This window comes from Lipophrys pholis (genome assembly GCF_963383615.2).
Source record: "Lipophrys pholis genome assembly, chromosome: 12".
NCBI classification, from domain to species: Eukaryota; Metazoa; Chordata; class Actinopteri; order Blenniiformes; family Blenniidae; genus Lipophrys; species Lipophrys pholis.
In genome coordinates, this window is record NC_137641.1 from 4353337 (window position 1) to 4376047 (window position 22711).

Below are 22711 nucleotides of genomic sequence, written 5' to 3' on the forward strand. Positions count from 1 at the left end.
CAACCAGACCAACATCATGTCCTGGACACAAACGTTCTCTTTTCTTACTGAAACACTTCAGAGAAATGTGTTTGTGAAAACGCTTGAAGTGAGAAATAAGCTGCAGTTGAAAAGTTAAAACATTTTACAGAAGTGTCAGCTGTGAGGGGGTAAGAGTATGAACTCTCCTGCTGAACAAGCATTTTGTTCAGCAGTTGGCTGACGTCACCTCTGAACTTTTCTTCTTTAGCAGTCCCCAAAGTGCTTTACACTGTTGATCACATTCACACACCAATGGAGGCGGCGACCTTGCAAGGCACTCAGTCCATCCACTGGGAGCAGTTTGGGGTTCAGTGTCTTGCTCAAGGACACTTGGACATGTGGACAGGTGGAGACGGGAATGGAGCTACAACAGATCTGGTTCAGGAAGTCCAGCTTGAGCCCAAAATCACAAGGTATCATCCAGTTTGAAGTCAACATTGCTGATTTAAACCCTGTTGAGACGCTTCAGGAAATCATTTAGTTTCTGGTTTGTCACCAAAATGAGAAGATTTCAATCAGTTTGGTTTCCATTTGTGTTGAACTGCACAGAGGCTGACAAAAGGTCCCTGCTTGATAATGAATCTTAAAGAAGCACATTTCATTATTAGTTCTAACAATGCTGCTTTTTGTGTTTTGAAAAATGTGAGGTAAAAAATCTTGTATGAGCAGATGTGAACTTTGAAGAAATGGAAGTAAAATGTTGACATGAATCCAATGGCTTTTGTTCTTCACTGTTTTTATTTAACATGAATGAGTCGTAATTTCATTTTTCACTCTTTTTACACTACGTAGGAAAAACTACTGTTTGTTTACCTGCAACACGTACTGAACTACATACAGTATCATGAAAGTAAAACTCTTCAGTGGAAACATGCAATGATTTCCTCGTCTCAAACTATTTATTCTAACAACCACCACCAACAACAAAACCAACAACAAAAAAATGTATCTGATGTGGAATATTTTGACTTGAGTATGACATTTAAACTTCACGTTCCTTAAAGCACACTGTTGAGTGTTGAGACATTAGATGAGGCTGTTAAGCTTGTTAAGAAACAGCAAGTTGTGCAAAAAGACCATTTTAAATGAGATTTAAACCATTAAGTTCTTTCAATGACTTTAATCTTTAAGTAACTCATATTTTAAGATTTCTATATTGAAAAGTTTCTGAATTGTACAAATCTCTCATTGATTACATTTACACTACTAAGTACCACAGTCACACCATGTTTCAGTAGATGACAAAGGAAATTAAACCTCATGTATGAGACTGTCTGTTTGGTTTTACATTTCAAAACAGTATTTCAATGTTTCTAGATGGAGTTTTTGAAAGTGATGTTTCAGAAGTGCACAGAAAGTTTAAAAGTCTAGTGATTCTAACAATTGATATGTCTTGTGTGAAAGATGTAATAGATCGTATACTTAAGCAATTACTTATATATGCAATAGATCCCTTTTAACAGGTATTTTTCCTGACAGGATGAAAATAACCAAGGTGGTTCCAAGCTATAAAACTGTAGACAAATACATAATCTGAAATTCTAGAATTTGTTTCCTCAGTTTGAGAAAAAAACAACAACTTTAAAACATTATATGTAATATGACATATTTAAATCACACTTAATAGAACATTTGTTCCGACGTTTTCGGAGATTGTGCATCCAGACGGCTGGCTGAGATTTTTCTACAGTGGTTAAACATGAGATATAAAGTATTTTGTGTGAAACTTAATGGTGTCTGTGTAAATTTCAATTAGTTACTAAGCAAATCTGCTCGGCTGAGGGGGAAGATCATGTTCAAAGCTATTACATTTGACGTTAATGCTTAAAATGAGAGGTGAAGGTACTACTGACCACATTGCTTTGTCTTAACTGTGCAAATGTCTTCCACTCATTACACTGGAGGATGCTGTAGATTCAAACTAACACCATGTACTATCTTAATCAAGGGACAACTGAGGAAACCAAAGCCCTGATCCAGTGGCGAACTGACAATGAGTTCCTCTTCACAGGGAAGAGGAAGTCATCCAGATGTGGATGGGAGTGAGTGTTGTTTTTGAATGCTTGAATTATTGCATGCATATATATTCATCCATGTATAAATAACTTGAAGTGGTAGTGTGTAAGTCTTTTTGTTTTTATGTCCGTATCAGAGAGTTTGTGACAGGTCGGACGTGACGGCCAAACAGGCCAAGAAGAAGTGGGACAATTTGAAGGCCAAATACAAGGTAATCATATATGACACGTAACACAGACAACGGAACAGATGCAGTGGCCCTGAAAAGAAGTGAGCTTCAGCAGGGTGAGTATGTTTACACACTGAAGGTGCGCATACACAGTGGCACTAAGAGTTGCGAATATAATGTTCATATTCTCCCAATTCGCAACATTCCTGACAGATTAATGAGAGAAAGTGACGATGCCCAACGGCACAGAACCATGTAGGTGTCCGTGCATGATGGCCCGCCATGATTCGTCTTCATTTCGTGATATTAATTGTAACGCATGATAACTGTCCGTGACTCCTCTGACCTGAAGCATAAATTTAGGTGCAAATGGTGATCTGGGGTCAAGAATTGAGACGGTGCATTTTGTAACTTGTCTTTGTTTATGTGTAAACGCACCTTTAGCTTCTCAATGTATTAATTAATATATGTACTATTATTATTTTAATACTATTTTCAGGAGCTTAGGGACCCGCCAACGGGAAAAGGGGTCGAGGCAGGTAGTGTGACCGCTGCCACCTGGCAGTGGTATGGGGCTATGGATGCTGCACTCCGGGGGCAACACTCCATCACTCCGCCCCTGGTTGTTGCTGCAAACCTCACTGCCACTACAGGTGGCGTTGTCAGCACTGTAGCCTCTACCTCTTCCACCCCAGACGAAGCCCCGGCCAGCCACAGAGTACAGAGGTGAGGGAGGGACAACGATGCTGTCCTGAAGGAGCAGGCGGAGAGAGAGGAGGGGAGGGAGAGGCAGTACATGGTGAGAGCACAGGAGAGAGAGAAAGCAGCGGAGGAAAGAGCTGAGAGATATCTCGCTCTGTTTGAAAAACGTGTAAATAAATTATGATTGACGAAATCCACCCGAGCAATTTGTTCTGCAATGCAACTGTGTGTTTATTATTACACAAACAAAAAACATGTTACATCCAATATTGTGCAGCCCTATACAATTATTTACAGTGATATGCTCTAATTTGTGAAAACAAGAAGTACAATATGATAAAAGATGAATAACAATAATGTTTACACCTATCTATCTCTCTATCTATCCCTATCTCCATCTATATACATACATTCACAATAGTGAGCATGACTACAACTACTTCCTGTCTAGATGTAGTCATGCTCACTGAGGCATGCAGGTCGCCCTTCAGGAGCAGACAGCTGGGCAGCGAGTCTCGCTCGCTTGCGTCTTCCTGCCAGGTCCCTCTGGTCGTCCTCAGCATCATCTGGGCCGTTTCCATCCTCCATCGCTGGACCATCCTCTGCCTCAATGATGTCACCTGCTGCAGCACAGATGTTGTGGAGGATGCAGCAGGCAGCAACCACCTTCGGTGCAAAGTCAGGACGATTTCCAGAGCTCTCAGGAAAATAGAGCGCCAACGGGTTTTCAAAACTCCAAAGGTGCGCTCTATTATATTTCTCCCTTTGGCGTGGTATGTGTTGTACCGGGCTTCAACCTGGCCTGTCAATCAAAATTCACATGGAAAACATTTGATATATTGTGATGTCATCATGGTAAGAAGTTGTTGTGTATCGTTAGTGTTCATGTTTGGGATTATTAAGCTAAAGCTTTCTTACTTGCAACAGGTTGGCGGTAAGGTGTCATTACGGAGACTGGGCGCTGCAGGCAGGGATACCCTCCATCACCCAGCAGGAAGTACCCAGCTGGGGTACAGAGCATTCTGGTACATGGGGCATCTGCACAGGACAAGGGCATCATGCACAGATCCCGGGTTGCCAATGTACACGTCAAGAAATGTCCCTTTGGCATCACAAATGCCCTGCAGGATGATGGAGGGGAAAAGTTTCCTGTTGTAATAACTTTTCTTTTGTGGCTCTGCAGGAGGAACAACTTGTACGTGGCATCCATCAATGGCCCCAGCAGCACGGCAGAATGCCTGATGGCCGGCCAGGCGGACAAAAGCAGCTCCGATGTCCTCCATCTCCTCCTGTCTGGGAAAGTGGATCACAGTATGAATGATGGTCATGAGATCGTCAACAGTGTTGTGGATGATCCGCCACACTGTTGTTTGTGGCACAGAAAAGACGTCTGCTGTGACTCCATAGGAGGCGCCACAGGCAAGCCAGTAAATGGTCACCAGCACCTCCAGCTCATGACTCCATCCATGGGTTTTTTCCCGGGGCAGCATTTGTGTGAGCCTCACGATGCTCTCCCTGGAAACCCTGAAGGCTGGTGTCACGTCCCCTCCAGAGAAGAAAGGGTCCAGGATAGGCACAGTGTTATTAACCTGTGCATATCGCTGCAGGGGCCTCTGCTCCTGGTAAATAAAAGAGAGAATTTTAGAAAAGTTTAAAAACATGTCATTGTTTTGAAGTTCATGTTTCTCACTTTCTAACTTATTTGTGCTTTTACTTTTGTAAGTAATGTTGTTTGTTCAATAAAGTTTCCTTGTTCTTCTGACTTGCTCTGTTTATGCTCAATATCTTACTTTGCTCCACAGTGTCAGCCATGTATGAATTTCTGGATTTACTCTAAAGAGAAATGATTACTACTAATGATTTATGTCCTTCACTAGGATGTATAGTACACAAAGTGGAATACAGTACATCCTAATGATAGTAGACATGAGGAGAAGGTATGTCGAATGCTGGTTATTTCGTTTAAAATACATCAGAAACACTCAGTAAAACAAACAGTAAAATAATAGTGTTATTAGTGGGGAATTACTGTTCACCTTTTATTCTTAGCTTACGTCCAATCAGATGAATAGTAATAGAAAGGCAGTATAGGAGGACAGGGGGCGAGAAGTAATACTAACACTGTACTACAAACATCATATTTGATAGAAAAGGTACAAATAAGTTCTCATCCTAACATGTCATGAACAAATCAGCCAAGTTTTTAAGGCCACCTACCGAACCAGAGAGGTGAGCTATCAGGGCCCTCCTCATCATCATCATCATCATCATCATCATCATCATCATCATCATCATCATCATCATCATCATCATCATCATCATCATCATCATCATCATCCTCCTCCTCCTCCTCCTCCTCCTCCTCCGCACCCTGTCTAATCTCTCCTGGTTCTCCCTCCGCAGTCGTGCTGCTTCCTCCTCGGCTTCACGGTACATCATACCTGCCATGGCAGCAGCCACCACTCCTTCCATTGGTTTTTGTTACGTTTTGTGATGTTTTGTAACTCCACTACGTGTGCTTCTTACAACTGTGATGCCGAGTACGCTCGTGTTCCAATTGTTTGTTGAGCTCGATGCGTCCCCGTAAATTTGCATTTCCGCACTTGCGAGGACACCTTGCAAGTAGTTACTCGTGACGTAGGCGAGTACACACTGGCACTCTAAGAATTGGAAAACGGCCCGGATTTCCTGGGGTGCAATTCCCCAGGAAATGATTATTATGACCTCTGGTCAGGAGCAGTTGGTCATTAGGGGCAGGTGGAGCTGAGCACCACCTGATGAACCAGCGAAAAATAACTGCAGGCAAAGTACATGATTAATCCTTTAAGATCATCTATAGTATTTTATTTTCTGTGAATATAGCTTCCTCCTGAGTTGCATATTTGTGTGTGAGGATTGAACTTCCTGGTTCTTGGTCTCCTCTTGCTGCTTCAGGCTGAGTTTTCTCCTGATCCACACTGATGGTTGCATGAGTTGGACCAGCTCCTCTCTCTCAATGCAGTTTGTATTTCATGCAGTCAGATGTAAGTGTTCATGCTCAGGCTGTGGTACATTCATTCAGATCACATGATCTTTATGGAGAGTGGGGCTGGCAGCCCGAAGCCCTGCTCCAGGATGATTTAGAAGCTCAGAGCTGATTGGCTGGCGTCAATGGAGGCACTGCTTGACAGAACCAGAGTGAGTTGTGACGCCAGCTTATGCGCCGCGAGAGCTAACAGTTAAGAATCCAAATGAATGAGGTTGATTATTTACTGGTGTATAAATGTAAAACTCTGACTTCAGAGGAGAAACTGGAGGTAAAGTGAGTGTAAGGTCATAATAAAATCTGTGTAAGAATCTCACTTGTAAATCAATATGCTGCTCGTCTAGTGGAGGAATTCTTTCCTTGCAATCAGTAGGCCCGTGTTCAACTCCCCACCGAGACACAGTTTAGTTTATTAAATGATTTAATCAGAGGCTATTCCCCGTGTTAAACCTTTTCACAAGATGGGATCCTACAGTATATGGTTGTCATGAAGATGTTGGAGCTCAAAACTTCTGCACAAACTTTAGTTTGGTATTAAGTGGTGTTGAACTCTGCGCTCAGTAGACTCACCACCAAGTATTTACATGTTGAAACACCACCGCCTCTGGTGAAGAAACATCTGATCTCAATAAATAAATTCATTAGTTCAGTTTATGTTAGTGTGTGTGTGTGTGTGTGTGTGTGTGTGTGTGTGTGTGTGTGTGTGTGTGTGTGTGTGTGTGTGTGTGTGTGTGTGTGTGTGTGTGTGTGTGTGTGTGTGTGTGTGTGTGTGTGTGTGTGTGTGTGTGTGTGTGTTCAGTGAAGTGTATCAGTGTGCAGCAGTCAGTTTCGGTTCAGTCTGACTGAGGGAGGTTTTTGTACGACGGTTTTTCACTGTGTGAACACACTCTGACTGTTGATAAGATGAAAACTCTGACAGTAATAAACTGCAGCATCTTCAGCTTGAACTCCACTGATGGTCAGAGTGAAGTCAGAGTTTGATCCACTGCCTGTAAAACGATCTGGAGTCCCTGATGCTCTATAGCTGGTGTAGTAAATGAGCCTTTTAGGAGGTTGTCCATCTCTTTGTTGGTACCAGGCTAAAGCGTGATCACCAGCACCATCAACATAAACATCCTGACTGGTCCTACATGTGATGGTGACGGAGGCTCCCAGAGCAGAGCTGACTGCTGCAGGCTGAGTCACTGTGACCTGGCCTCTGGACTCTGAGGAAACACAGACAGAAACATCAAGCAGCCTCATGGTTTTGTGGGCTTCATTTCAGAGGGACGGATGTTGACAGAGGAGAGGAGTTTGATTCTCTGGACTTTACCTGTGAAGCAGCAGCAGAGGAGAGTCCAGATGAGGACGCAGATCACACTCATGTTTCTGATGAGGAGGATTTCTCTGTCTTCTGTTGTCATGAAGGACGGCTGTCAGTCATCCAGTCTTCAACTGTCAGGACTATAAACTCTCCCAGAGCACTGGAGCATGGTGCTGCTGATGCAAAGTGGCTCTATGGAAATGTTCTGACTGACTCCAACAGGGACCTGGATCACTTTCATCTCTCACTTTCACTCTGGATTCAAACTTTTATGACAATATTAAGGAATTAAACTGAATAATTAAAGATACGTCTGTAGTTTTTACTTTTTAAAAATTTCCTATTTTTGCTGCCAAATCTATTTAGGAATAAATTCCAAAACATATTATTGAATAAATATAAAATAATCTTTAAAACAATCACTATAAATATATGTATTTCAAGTAGACATTGCAGAATAAAGAACTGTTCTCTTGTGTTCCGTTAGGATCAGGTGGTAAAAGTTGTTTTGGTGAGTTTGTTGGTTTCAGAATCAGAGAGTGGCGTCTCTCTACAGTCAGAGGTTTTTGTACAGCGGCTCAATGAGTTTGTATCACTGTGGTACACGTTCGGTGGAGGAACCAGACTGGATGTTGGAAGTAAGTTTATTCTCCTTTTAATTCTTTCAACTAAATAATACAAATTCAGACATTAAACCTTGTTTTGAATGATTTGAGATTAGAAAGATGTTTTTTTTTCTTAATAATTATTGTAGTGATCAAGTTTTAATCTCCATTGATTTCATGTAGTTTAGCTCAGCTCTGTTTCACTTTAATTTGATCACAGAGAAAAGTTATTAGTTTTAAATTTACACCGGATTAAAATCTCATTAGGATTAAATGACAAAACCAAAGATATTGTCAGTCTTTAAATGTGCTCAGTTAGAGCCTGATGGCTGTGGAACACACTGTTTTAACTCTACCAGTCTCATGTTGAAGCTGTTTTTACACTGACCTGTGTATTTAGGGACATTTCTGGTGCACTGGTCTGTCTTTGGGCTGAGTTTTAGTTGACATGTCCACTGTTTGAAATGTGTTTGTGTTGGAATGTGTGCAGGTTTTATTCTTCTTGTTTTATTGAGTGTCTCTTCATCACAGCTGGATTTATTCTTGGTTCTATAGAATGTTTCCCAATTCTGTTTCTCTTCTTACTTTAAAATGTATTATTAATATTGTTATTTTACAGTAAAATAGAAATACTGATGATACATGTTGTAAAATTATTAAAACCTCTTGATATAATTTTCACTTTTATTTCACATTTTGCTCCTAATAATTGAAAATATTAATTTATATTTTAAGTTCATGTTAAAGTTTCCAGTCATAAGTTGTAAAGTGTAAAATTTCTGATAGCGTTGATGCAAATGAAGAGTAAACGTTGAGACATCAGCTTGTGTTCCTTCCTGTGTAGTTTGAGGTATTTCAGGTCAAAGTGTTGGATGATTCTCTCTGTGCTGATGTGCATGAGAGGCTTCTTAAAGGGAAGTGAAACAATGTGTGAGTGAGTGACTGCTGGAGCAGAAAAAGCCTCTGACAGCAACTTCTTCCAGGACCAAATCAGCTGTCTCCCACTAAAGCTGTCCAGGTGTGTGCTGGTTGATTGACAGCTGGGTGCTCCCTGTCCTCTAATTTGATTGGTGTCTCCTAGGTGATACCCGCCCCACCCTGACGGTGCTGCCCCCCTCCAGAGAGGAGCTGCAGCAGGGGAAGGCCACGCTCATGTGCCTGGCCAACGAGGGCTTCCCCTCAGACTGGAGTCTGAGCTGGAAGGTGGAGGACAGCAGCAGCAGCAGCAGCAGCAGCAGCTGGGAGGAGAGCAGGAGCCCCGGGGTGCTGCAGAAGGACGGCCTCTACAGCTGGAGCAGCACCCTGAGGCTCCCTGCAGACCAGTGGAGGAAGGTGGGCTCTGTGACCTGTGAGGCCACCCGGGGCTCCCAGACTCCCCTCAGAGAGACACTGAGGAGAGACCAGTGTTCCCAGTCCTGACCGGACTCACTGGGACTCTCACACTGCTTTTACTCTCACACTGATCTCACCTCTGTCATTCACCCTCTTTCACTTTCTTCTATCATCAAAGCAAACTGACTTCATCAATATTCATCTTCTTTCATCATCATTTTCTTCAAGCTTTGACAAAATAAAGACAGTTTTCACCTCAATCTTTGGTCTTTCATGACTTTTTACAGCAATAAAATCATCATAACTCCTTCTTTGGAGCAGAAATTTGACTTGATAGATACTCTCAGGATTCCACCTCTTGTTGCTGAATCAATTTTATGTGAAACAGACTCAAAACACACAGTCAGTCAGAGGAAGCTGTGCTCTTCATTCATCAAGAGCAAATGTGGTTAAATACAAGTTCAGATAACTTTGACAGTTTACATTTTTTAGATTAAGTGTGATCAAGTCCCAGAATTGCCATTTTGGGCATTTTGGCATTTTGAGAGAATATTCCAAGATACAAAAACAACATCATCAGCATACAGGTTGATTTTATGAATTGTTACTTTAGTTAATGAGCAATGTTGGAGCTTCTGTCTCTTCCTGTTGATATCAGGTTAATAAATACTCTGATGAATTACAGTGAACATCCAGACTGTTCTGATTAAACATTTAAACTCTTTGTTTACTACAGAAGATATTAGGAGACGTAGATGTGGACTAAAGTAGATTACATGGAGAGTGATATTTCAGGTAATTTGCATTTATAAGAAACCTAAAAAAAAATTTTGAGTTCAAAATAAAACTCAAGAGAAATCTTTAAATTGTACATCTTTGCACGACTTATTTCCACCTGAAACAAATAAAATCTCCTCCTTTAGAGATGCTTTGATTTAGTCTGAAGATTTAGCAGAATTAGAATATAAGTATTAAAAAACATCTGTTATTATTCAGAAAGGTCCATGTTCTACTTCAATTGAACTTTATTTATATTTCACCAAATTCAACACAGTCATATCCAGGTACTTTTACTGAGAGAAAGAAAAACATATGTGGATAGAAGGTGAGAAAATGATGAGAGAGAGAGAGAGAGAGAGAGAGAGAGAGAGAGACAGACAGACAGACAGACAGAGATGTTAGTGATATGTTTTGGAGGACAGGGAGCCAGTGGAGGTTCAGGAGGACGGGGGTGATGTGTTCACAGGAGTTGCAGTGGGTGAGCAGACGAGCAGCAGAGTTCTAGATACACCAAAGTTTATTGAGGACTTTTGAAGATGAGCCGAGGAGAATGTTGTTGCAGTCGTGGATTCAGGATGTGATGAATGAGTGGATGAGGGTTTCAGCAGCAGAGGAGGAGAGTGAGTTGTGAAGGTGGGCCGTGTTTTTGAGGTGAAAGAAGGCGGTCCGAGTGATCTGGTTGATGTGTTGTTCAAAGGTGAGCTTGATGTGGAGAATAACTCTCAGATTACAGGTGTGAGGTGACGGAGACAGGGTGGAGTTTCCAGTGGTCAGGGTGAAGTTGTCCATGTGTTTTGTGAGGGATTTAGGTCTCATGATTATCATGTACAATTTGTTGTAGTTTAGTTCATGTTTCATGTTTTATCCATGTTTTTATTTCACTGAGGCAGTTGGTGAGGGTGGAGCAGGTTGTTGGGGTGACAGATTTGGTTGAAATGTAGATCTGGATGTTGTCGGCGTAGCAGTGGAAATGAAGATGATGTTTACTGATGATATTGCCAAGAAGGAGGATGTAGAGGATGAGCAGGAGGGAGCAGGGATGATCAGAAAACTCTCCATTAACTTCCATTACTATGCAGATGATCCACCAATGGATTTCTCTATGAAACCAGATGATACTGATCAACTTGTCAAACTAGAAGCTTCTCTTAGAGACACAAGAGTCTGGATGAATGATCATTTTCTGCTTCTGAACTCAGATTAAACACAAGTTATTATAGTTGTCCCAAATCATCTGAGAGAGAAATGATCTGAACATATAGTAACACTGGATGGTATTACTTTGACCTCCAGTACCACTGTGAGGAACCTGGAGTTACTTTGGACCAGGACTGATCCTTCAGCTCCACATTAAACAAATCTGCAGGACTGCCTTTTGTCACCTGCTTAATATTTCTAGTATCAGGAACATGTTGACTCAGAATGAAGCTGAGAAACTAATCCACACATTTGTTCCCTCCAGAGTAACTATTGTAACTCCCTAACATCAGGGTGTCTGAATAACTGCTGAAAGTCTTCCACTGATTCATAATGCCACAGCAAGAGTCCTGACAGGAACCAGCAGGAGAGAAGAACATTTGTCTTCTTCTGGTTTGTGTTTTTCTTTTTTTCTGCTCCTGCTTCATTTCCCCGGCCGGATGGTGTCTTGGTCCAGCTCAGGAGATTGCTGCTTGGACCTGCTGTCTTTTATTTATTGTTTTTAAATCTTTTTTTTTTTTAGCTTTTTCACTTTTCCTTTTACAACAAAAGAAAAATGTGTATAAACAGATGGGTTGAAAAGTAAGAGGGTCATTCAACGTAATGCATGATGGGGACAAGAAAAATAATCACAGTATCAATATTGAATCAATTGAGCTCAATCTGCTTCTACAGCTGAACTAAAGTCCATGACTGTCCGTTGTCCCTTCCCACCCTTTAATTAAAACTTCATTCAAGACACAACTACATAAGGAACACAAATAGTTAAATGAAAAACAGAATTGGATTGGAAAACTAAGACGTAAATGGTTAAGTATGAGAAACAATTAAAGAAAACAACAGAAGGAGACCTACAGAAAATAGACGAGGGAGTGGAGGGGAGGCATCTCGTTAGTTCCTGGTTCATAGTAGTATTGGATAGGGGTTTTATAAAGGGTTGCCAGGTTTCATTGAAAACAGAACTTGAGTTTGTGAGTGAAAATGGAATCTTTTCAAGTTTAATGTGATTTAGGACCTCCTTTAGTCAGTTGTTGTGTGTAGGAGGAGAGCATGTTTCCATTTGAACAAGGCCTGGGGCCAGTAGTGTTGACAGGCGATTACGCAGCGTTTTGTCACAGGTAGATTAGCTGTTGTAATTGGGGGCGACCCAAACAGTGCAGTGCAAGGTTCAGGGAAAAGCTCCATCTCAAGCACTGTAGCAAGGGGATCAACAATCTGCTGCCAGAAGCCAGTGAGATTTGAACAGGACCAGAGCATGTGTGTTTGGTTGACAGGTGACTGTTTACATCTATTACAACTGCCACTGGTGCCTGGGTACATTTGTGCCGGTCCAGCAGTTCTGTAGTGCACTCTAAGGAGAACCTTGCTTTGAAAGAAGCCGTGCCGAGCACATATTGAGGATGAGTGAGCTCGCACATGAAGTTGGTCCCATCGGCTGTCTGATATTGACGTTCTTATTTCCTCCTCCCAAGTCTGTTTCAGTTTGGTCATCTGGTTGGAGTTGAGGGAGTCAATGGAGTTGTAGATCACCTAGATGGAGCGTTTCTGTGCAGGGTCGAGAGAGAGCAGTGAGTCAATCTGAGACGCGGGTGGTGGTTAGAGCAGTGGAGGAAGGTAGTTTGGACATTTATAAAGGTTACTGACGGACAAAACAGGTCCTAAAAGATGCGTACGCCACTTCCCACGCAAAGTTTGTGATTTAAAGAAATAAGCTCTGCGGGAGAATGTGCGTACCGGTACGCCAACTTTGAACCTTGCGCACACACATTTTGGAGACGGGGAAACTGGCGGTGCCGATTGTGAGGTGGAGAATTGAAGCCAGATTCATCTCATACATTTAATGTCTTCAAATGTCAGACTTATAGATCCAGGTGATCATAAACAGCCGAGCTTCAGTGTTATAGATGTTCCTTTAATGAGCCATTACTACTGAATCAGCAGCACGAGGTTCATATGACAAACTTTCATCTTCAAATGATCCAGAGCGGTGGATAGAACTGACTGATTATCAATTGTGACAAGGTGTTTAACAACCGGTCCCATTGCTAAGAACGCATATAAATAGCACGGTGACAGTCGTGCATGAAGCTGCACTGTGGATGCGCTGCACCGCCATGCGCTCTGGACGCTCTGCTGCTGGAGACAGACGACCTCCACGTCACCCTCCGCCTCCAACTCTCCAGTGACTGAGGATACAACACAAAGTCCACTGAGCCTTTTTACAAGTCCCTGTTCAAGTATTTCCTTCATACATTTAATAAACAGATAAAAGTGAACTTTATCGGTCCGCTGTGGTCTCCACCAGAAAGACACGCTGGCCGTCACAACCATGAGGGCTGTTATGGTGTCCAGCAGTGTGCTCAGGTGCTGCCCCCATGAGGTCACTCTCCTCGGGCCTCCACCTTCAGATCAGACTCTTCTTCTCCACCTCTGCAGTCACTGATCTCTCTGTGGCTGCCACACTGTTTACAGCAGTGACGACGTGCTGCCAATCGCTTGTTTTTACTTTTTATTAGTGACTCTACTACCATGACCACCAGTGATGCTGGTTAGACAAGTAATCTAACGCGTTGTTATTTCCAAACCAGTAATCAGATTAAAGTTACTTCTCCAAGTCACTGTGCATTAATATTGTAGAGTCCAGCAGGACGAGTAACTTGTCTGCAAAGCCGCTTTATCATTAAACAGAACCGGCCGCTCGTTCTCTCTCCTCCAAACACACAGGCCGTTTTCCAATACCCATACTCCTCCATACTTGTGCTCTCATGTACCTGTTAAACGTCATCAGTGGGAGACCAAGTACTGTTCCAATTCTTAGGCCGTTTCTCACCGAGTACACATGGAATACCCGGATGTATCCTCGCTCCGCAAACTTTATCGAGGATTCATCGAAACAGACCTGTTCAGTCTTGGGAAGCCAATTTACCCATAATGCATTTGGCAAGAGATGACGGAGGAGATCGCAGAGGGGGAAACACACAACGGTGCGTAAAAAATCTGAAATATTAGCGTCATTGTTTAACAGAGTGTAGTTTTAAGAGTGTTTTAGGCCAGACTATAGTTGTTATAAAATGTTGTTATGAGGTTGATATTTCAAGATCACGTTTACTTAAACATTTGTTCTGAGGTTTTCGGAGATTGTGGATCCAGACTGAGACGAGGCTGGCTGTGGTTCTCTACTGTGGTTAAACATGAGATATAATTGTTTTAGTGTAAATCTAACAGTGTTCATCTACATTTATATTTGCTGCTGAGGGGAAAGATCATGTTTAAAACTTTTTAACTTGACATAGAGGTGAAGGTTCTACTGGCCATAGTGTTTTGTCTCAATTGCACTAAAGATTTCTACCCATCATACTGGAGGTTCTACTGGTTCTACTGGAGAATCTACTGGCACTGGAGGATGCTGTGGATTCAAACTAACACCATGCACTATTTGAATCCAGGACTACTGAGGAACCTGAAGCCTGGTCCAGTGGAGAAGAGGAACTCCTCCAGATGAGGATGGGAGTGAGGATTGTTTTTGATGCTTGAATTATTACATGTATATACTTTGTTCATACATGTGTTAATAACTTACTGAATTGGTAGTGTGTCATTCTTTTTGTTTTATGTCCTCCTCATAGACCTCATGATTGTTGAAATTCACCCCAGACAATTTCTTCTTTAAAGCAACATTACATTGTTTATCAAATGAAACAGAGAAATGTTCAGTTCTATATTTTACAGTCATAAACAATCATTTACAGTCTGTTGATCTCTCTGTCTTTATCCATCTATCTACATATATTTACACATGACTAGAGAACATGACTACATGAGGAGAGCTTCCTGTCTAGATGTAGTTCTCCTCTCTGAGGCCTGCAGGTCGTTCTTCAGCAGCAGGTAGCTGAACAGTCTGGCTCGCAGATCACTTCCTGCCAGGTCCCTCTGGGCGTCCTCAGTGTCACTTGGTCGTCTCCATCATCATCCCTGGACCTTCCTCTTCCTCCTCCCTGGACTTTCCTCCTCCTCCCTTCCTGGACCTTCCTCCACCACCTCCATGTTGTCACCTGATGCCACACAGACAGGCAGCAACAAGAGGACGTCTCTCCAGGCTCTCAGAAAGATGGAGCACCAGCAGGTTTGACCTGGTGTCTGTTGGGTTTCAACCTGCCTGTCAGTAAAAATTCACATGGAAAACATTTGATATATTTTGATGTAATCATGAATCAGAATTTATTATTTCCTTCGTGTTCATGACTGTTATTATTGAGATAAAGCAGGTTGCCAGTACAGTGATTTAATAACTGTGTGCTGCAGGCATGGGTACAGTACTTCCTCCATCACCCAGCAGAAAGTACCTAGTAGATATAGCACTTCCTCCATCACCCAGCTGGTACTAATACTTGCTGGTACATGGAGGATCTGTGCCGGACAAGAGCATCCTGCACAGATCCCCAGTTGCCAATGTACACGTCAATAAACCTCATATATTACAGAGTCTTTTTTAACAACAGGTAGATGCAGGAAAGATTCTACCTTGCTGGCATGTTTCAGCTGCATCAGTAGTCTTCCTCAGAGCTTCATCTGGTTGTGATGACATGTCGGTCTTTATCAGGTGACCGGTGTCATTAAAAAAGAGTCTATAATATATGAGGTTTAGAACGACAAAATGAACACAATTCAACTTTCAATAAACCTCCTGTGGTATGACAAATAACTCCACTATGATAGAGGGGAAAAGTTTGTCGTTTAGGTAACAGATGTGTTGTGGCTCTGCAGGAGGAGGAATTAGAACGTGGCTCCATCAACGGCCCCAGCAGGAGGAAGAATTAGAAGGTGACACCATCAATCAGCAGTACAGCAGAATACCTGATGACCAGCAGGAGCATCAGTATCAACATAACGATGCTCCTGGAAACCCTGAAGCTGGAGTCACGACACCTCCAGGAGAGAAAGGTTCCAGGATAGGAACATTATGGACCTGTGTATCACTGCAGGGGTTCCTGGGAAATAAAAGAAAGAACTTTAGAATTTTTAAAAACAATGTCATTTTTCTGTGTACATAATGTTTCTAACTTGTGTTTTTACTGTTGTAGGTTCCGCTGAAGTTTATTAAATAAATGTTCCTTTATCTTCTGCTTGATATCTTTCTTTGCTCAATAGTGTAAGCCATGTGTGTATTTATGTATTTACTCTCACACAGTATAAACCATTTATGTATTTATTCTAAAGAGAAGTTGTTACAACTAATGATTGGAGTGATTAACTGTAGGATGTATATTAGACAAATGTAATACAGTACATATTAATGACATGACCAGAAGGATGACAACAAGCAGCAGGGAAGAAAAGCTGGTTAATTATTTAATAAACATCAAGGATCTTCATTAAAACAGTAAAATAATTGTTTGTATTAGTAGGACATTTCTGATCAGCTGCTTTTGTTGTTACTGAACTCCAAGGAGATGAAGAGTAAAATAAAGGCTGTATAGGAGGTAGAAGTAATAGTAACACTGTACTATACACGGAACTATACACTGTACTTTATACAGTACTGTACACGGTACTAAACACAGTACTATACACGGTACAATACACTGTAACATACACCGCATGTATGTGACAGAAAAGGTACTATTTTACAATAATGTTCTAAAATTTAGATCATCATATAAAATATCAGGTACAAATCACCTTCCTGCTGAACCAGAGAGGAAACAGGTTCCTCCTCCTCCTCCTCCTCCTCCTCCTCCTCCTCCTCCTCCTCAGCTTCAGGGTCCATCATCCAGCCATGACAGCCACAGCGTCATGAAGTACTCGTGTTCCAATTCTCCATTAACGCCGATGCGTCCTCCTATATTTGCATTTCCGCACTTCCGAGGACGCTGCAAGTAGTTACTCATGACGTAAGCGAGTAAACACTGGCGCTCTAAGAATTGGGAAACGGCCACAGACACATGCAGCGCATGCAGTCCGACCTGACCCGCCCCCTTCTCCACTCTCAGCCAATCACAGACCAACTCGCTCTAACGGTGCATTCAGGTGACACGAAACAACGGAAACTAAGAAATGTCAACACTAAACCATATTATTGCCACAAGAACACAACTGCAGAGATGTTGAACTCTTTTGACATTTTTTTCTTTTTCAAACAATCAATCAATCAATGAAAGACTTAATTTCTCCTCAAGGGGGGTAATTAAAAGGTCAACAACAGACTACAACTGGGTAAATAAATACCAGTAATGGTAAAAATCTGATCATTACAAAATGAGTCAGATATAAATACAAAGAATGAAGGTCAAAGGTTAAATCTGGATCAGCAGGAGGCCAGGCAGTGATCAGAACTCACTTTGTGGCCAAACCAGTTGTCCTTTTTATTTAGAGACGTGGGGCGGTGTCGGCAACTGTTGAAAGTAACTAAAAAGTTACTTGTAATCCAATTTAGTTACTTTTAAAAACAAGTAATCAATGAAGTAACTAAATTACTTTTTAGGCGAGTGACTAGTAATCAGTAATCTAATTACTTTTGCAAGGTAACTGTGGCAACACTGGTGACCACCAACTAATATAATTTTCCTGACCTCCACCTCCTCCATGACTATTTCTCTCTCTGTAAAATTCCTTTTCTTTTCTTTTCTCTCAGGATTTAGCGTCAAATGCCGGCGATCAACGGGCCGATTGAGATGCAAAGATATTGACGAGACACTTTGCATCGACCATTTATGGTTAAAAGTGGACGTGTTGAGGGCGGGACATCAACTGTGGGACCTTCCAGGTGGACTGTGATCTATAACAGGAAAGTGCAGTACGCACGGTTTCACCAATCTGAATTTGTTTGGGCGCACAACATTTTCAGCTTTAGAGCGCACCAACATTTTTAGTAGGAATCCTACGCAGTGTTTTATAAATGAGGCCCCAGGCCCTTGTTTTGCCAGATTTAAAACGCAGGATGTGATAGGGAGGGCGGAAATAGATGGTTTTTAACAATCAGTTCTTAAATTGAGGGGTAATTCAAGCTTTAATATTTACGGAACTGCAGCCAGATTTTCAAAGAATTGTTGACAACAGGGTTCTGTGAGATGTTATGAATGTTAACAGGGAGACGAGAAGTGAGGAGGGACTGGAGAGAGAACCTTGAAGATCGCCGTTCTATTTGAGCCCATGAAGGATCTGTGTCGGCTTCATTGTCCAGCCAATGACAGAGCTTATTAATATTGCATGACCAATAGTATTGTATGATGTTACGTCGTGCAAGACCGTCTCGCTTTTTGGGAAGTTGTAGAACAATTTTTTTGATGCAAGGAGTCTGGTTCAACCACAAACATTATATTATTGTCTGATCTGTTAAAAAAAAGATTTTCTTATAAAAATTGGAATGTGTTGGAACAAATAAAGAAATTTAGGGAGAATCACCATCTTTACCAAGTTACCAGTTAGAGAGAGGGGGAGGGAAGACCAGCGGGACATAGCCACAGTCATGCCGGTAACGCATTAATTAATAACACGTTACTCTGTCATTAAAATGTTGCATAGAGCAGGTTGTGCAAACAAATAAATACTATTGCTCTATTGAAAACAGATAAATAGTGCAACAATAGACTAAACTATGTACTAATAAATACCAGTAATAGTAAAAATCTGATAATAAAACCATGAGTCAGATATAAATACAACAAAGAATGAAGGTCAAAGGTTAAATCTGTATCAGCAGGAGGCCAGGCAGTGATCAGAACTCAGTTTCTGGTAAAACCAGTTGTCATTTTTATGTTGAGATTGAGGGGGGCATGTTGTTGGCAGCTGCTGAAAGTAACTATAAGATTACTTGTAATCTAACTTAGTTACTTTTAAAAACAAGTAATCAGTAAGGTAACTAAGTTACTTTTTCAAGGAATAACTAGTAATCAGTAATTGGAATACTTTTTCAAGGTAACTGAGTGAGTTGTGACGCCAGCTTATGCGCCGCGAGAGCTAACAGTTAAGAATCCAAATGAATGAGGTTGATTATTTACTGGTGTATAAATGTAAAACTCTGACTTCAGAGGAGAAACTGGAGGTAAAGTGAGTGTAAGGTCATAATAAAATCTGTGTAAGAATCTCACTTGTAAATCAATATGCTGCTCGTCTAGTGGAGGAATTCTTTCCTTGCAATCAGTAGGCCCGTGTTCAACTCCCCACCGAGACACAGTTTAGTTTATTAAATGATTTAATCAGAGGCTATTCCCCGTGTTAAACCTTTTCACAAGATGGGATCCTACAGTATATGGTTGTCATGAAGATGTTGGAGCTCAAAACTTCTGCACAAACTTTAGTTTGGTATGAAGTGGTGTTGAACTCTGCGCTCAGTAGACCTGAAATAAAATCTCACCACCAAGTATTTACATGTTGAAACACCACCGCCTCTGGTGAAGAAACATCTGATCTCAATAAATAAATTCATTAGTTCAGTTTATGTCAGAGATTTCTAATGTGTGTGTGTGAGTGTGTGTGTGTGTGTGTGTGTGTGTGTGTGTGTCTGTGTGTGTGTGTGTGTGTGTGTGCGTGCGTGCGTGCGTGCGTGCGTGCGTGCGTGCGTGTGTGTGTGTGTGTGTGTGTGTGTGTGTGTGTGTGCGTGCGTGCGTGCGTGCGTGCGTGCGTGCGTGTGTGTATGTGTATGTGTGTGTGTGTGTGTGTGTGTGTGTGTGTGTGTGTGTGTGTGTGTGTGTGTGTTCAGTGAAGTGTATCAGTGTGCAGCAGTCAGTTTCTGTTCAGTCTGACTGAGGGAGGTTTTTGTACGACGGTTTTTCACTGTGTGAACACCAACTGACTGTTGATGTAATGATAACTCTGACAGTAATAAACTGCAGCATCTTCAGCTTGAACTCCACTGATGGTCAGAGTGAAGTCAGAGTTTGATCCACTGCCTGTAAAACGATCTGGAGTCCCTGATGCTCGAGTGTTGGTGTAGTAAATGAGCAATTTAGGAGGTTGTCCATCTCTCTGTTGGTACCAGGCTAAAAGGTGCTTACTGCTATAAACACCAACATTCTGACTGGTCCTACATGTGATGGTGACGGAGGCTCCCAGAGCAGAGCTGACTGCTGCAGGCTGAGTCACTGTGACCTGGCCTCTGGACTCTGAGGAAACACAGACAGAAACATCAAGCAGCCTCATGGTTTTGTGGGCTTCATTTCAGAGGGACGGATGTTGACAGAGGAGAGGAGTTTGATTCTCTGGACTTTACCTGTGAAGCAGCAGCAGAGGAGAGTCCAGATGAGGACGCAGATCACACTCATGTTTCTGATGAGGAGGATTTCTCTGTCTTCTGTTGTCATGAAGGACGGCTGTCAGTCATCCAGTCTTCAACTGTCAGGACTATAAACTCTCCCAGAGCACTGGAGCATGGTGCTGCTGATGCAAAGTGGCTCTATGGAAATGTTCTGACTGACTCCAACAGGGACCTGGATCACTTTCATCTCTCAGTTTCACTCTGGATTCAAACTTTTATGAGTTATTAAGGAATTAAACTGAATAATTTAAGATACGTCTGTAGTTTTTATATTTTAATTTCTAATTTTGCTGTTAAATCCCTTCAGGAATAAATTCCAATAGACATAATAGATAAAAATAGAAAATAATCTTTAAAACAATCTCTATAAATATATGTATTTCAAGTAGACATTGCAGATGAAAGAACTGTTCTCTTGTGTTCCGTTAGGATCAGGTGGTAAAAGTTGTTTTGGTGAGTTTGTTGGTTTCAGAATCAGAGAGTGGCGTCTCTCTACAGTCAGAGGTTTTTGTACAGCGGCTCAATGAGTTTGTATCACTGTGGTACACGTTCGGTGGAGGAACCAGACTGGATGTTGGAAGTAAGTTTATTCTCCTTTAATACTTTCAACTAAATAATTCCAATTCATACATTAAACCTTGTTTTGAATGATTTGAGATTAGAAAGATGTTTTTTTTTCTTAATAATTATTGTAGTGATCAAGTTTTAATCTCCATTGATTTCATGTAGTTTAGCTCAGCTCTGTTTCACTTTAATTTGATCACAGAGAAAAGTTATTAGTTTTAAATTTACACCGGATTAAAATCTCATTAGGATTAAATGACAAAACAAAAGATATTGTCAGTCTTTAAATGTGCTCAGTTAGAGCCTGATGGCTGTGGAACACACTGTTTTAACTCTACCAGTCTCATGTTGAAGCTGTTTTTACACTGACCTGTGTATTTAGGGACATTTCTGGTGCACTGGTCTGTCTTTGGGCTGAGTTTTAGTTGACATGTCCACTGTTTGAAATGTGTTTGTGTTGGAATGTGTGCAGGTTTTATTCTTCTTGTTTTATTGAGTGTCTCTTCATCACAGCTGGATTTATTCTTGGTTCTATAGAATGTTTCCCAATTCTGTTTCTCTTCTTACTTTAAAATGTATTATTAATATTGTTATTTTACAGTAAAATAGAAATACTGATGATAAATGTTGTAAATTTATCAAATCCTCCAAAGAAGTTATCTTTATTTCCTGTGTATTTCATATTTTGCTCTAAATAATTGAAAATATTATTTTAGATTTGAAGTTCATGTTAAAGTTTCCAGTCATAAGTTGTAAAGTATAAACTTTCTGATAACGTTGATGCAAATGAAGAGTAAACGTTGAGACATCAGCTTGTGTTCCTTCCTGTGTAGTTTGAGGTATTTCAGGTCAAAGTGTTGGATGATTCTCTCTGTGCTGATGTGCATGAGAGGCTTCTTAAAGGGAAGTGAAACAATGTGTGAGTGAGTGACTGCTGGAGCAGAAAAAGCCTCTGACAGCAACTTCTTCCAGGACCAAATCAGCTGTCTCCCACTAAAGCTGTCCAGGTGTGTGCTGGTTGATTGACAGCTGGGTGCTCCCTGTCCTCTAATTTGATTGGTGTCTCCTAGGTGATACCCGCCCCACCCTGACGGTGCTGCCCCCCTCCAGAGAGGAGCTGCAGCAGGGGAAGGCCACGCTCATGTGCCTGGCCAACGAGGGCTTCCCCTCAGACTGGAGTCTGAGCTGGAAGGTGGAGGACAGCAGCAGCAGCAGCAGCAGCAGCAGCTGGGAGGAGAGCAGGAGCCCCGGGGTGCTGCAGAAGGACGGCCTCTACAGCTGGAGCAGCACCCTGAGGCTCCCTGCAGACCAGTGGAGGAAGGTGGGCTCTGTGACCTGTGAGGCCACCCGGGGCTCCCAGACTCCCCTCAGAGAGACACTGAGGAGAGACCAGTGTTCCCAGTCCTGACCGGACTCACTGGGACTCTCACACTGCTTTTACTCTCACACTGATCTCACCTCTGTCATTCACCCTCTTTCACTTTCTTCTATCATCAAAGCAAACTGACTTCATCAATATTCATCTTCTTTCATCATCATTTTCTTCAAGCTTTGACAAAATAAAGACAGTTTTCACCTCAATCTTTGGTCTTTCATGACTTTTTTACAACAATAAAATAATCATGGCAAAGATGGATGAATGTAAAAATATTATATGAGAGTGTTTATATCCTCACATCCTTATTTATATCTTTCAATAAAAGCTGGAAGTTGAAACGTATTTGCATGTCCTATAAATGGTAGG

At 41.6% G+C, this 22711-nt stretch overlaps 3 gene segments (V, D, J or C); 2 read left to right on the top strand and 1 right to left on the bottom strand.

Annotated features, from left to right (window-relative positions):
• Window positions 1-3120: 3120 nt before the first annotated feature.
• LOC308117567 (immunoglobulin kappa variable 4-1-like) overlaps window positions 3121-22711 on the bottom strand; it is a 93676-nt gene continuing 74085 nt past the window's right edge. Inside the window, exons 3-5 of the V gene segment in view lie at window positions 4354-4527; window positions 3827-4201; window positions 3121-3710 (exon numbers count right to left, since the gene is read on the bottom strand).
• LOC308117459 (Ig kappa-b4 chain C region-like) lies at window positions 4835-9432 on the top strand. The segment is given in 4 exons: window positions 4835-4845; window positions 5312-5382; window positions 7773-7874; window positions 8923-9432.
• Window positions 18616-22547, top strand: LOC308117850 (Ig kappa-b4 chain C region-like). The segment is given in 3 exons: window positions 18616-18621; window positions 20902-20983; window positions 22038-22547.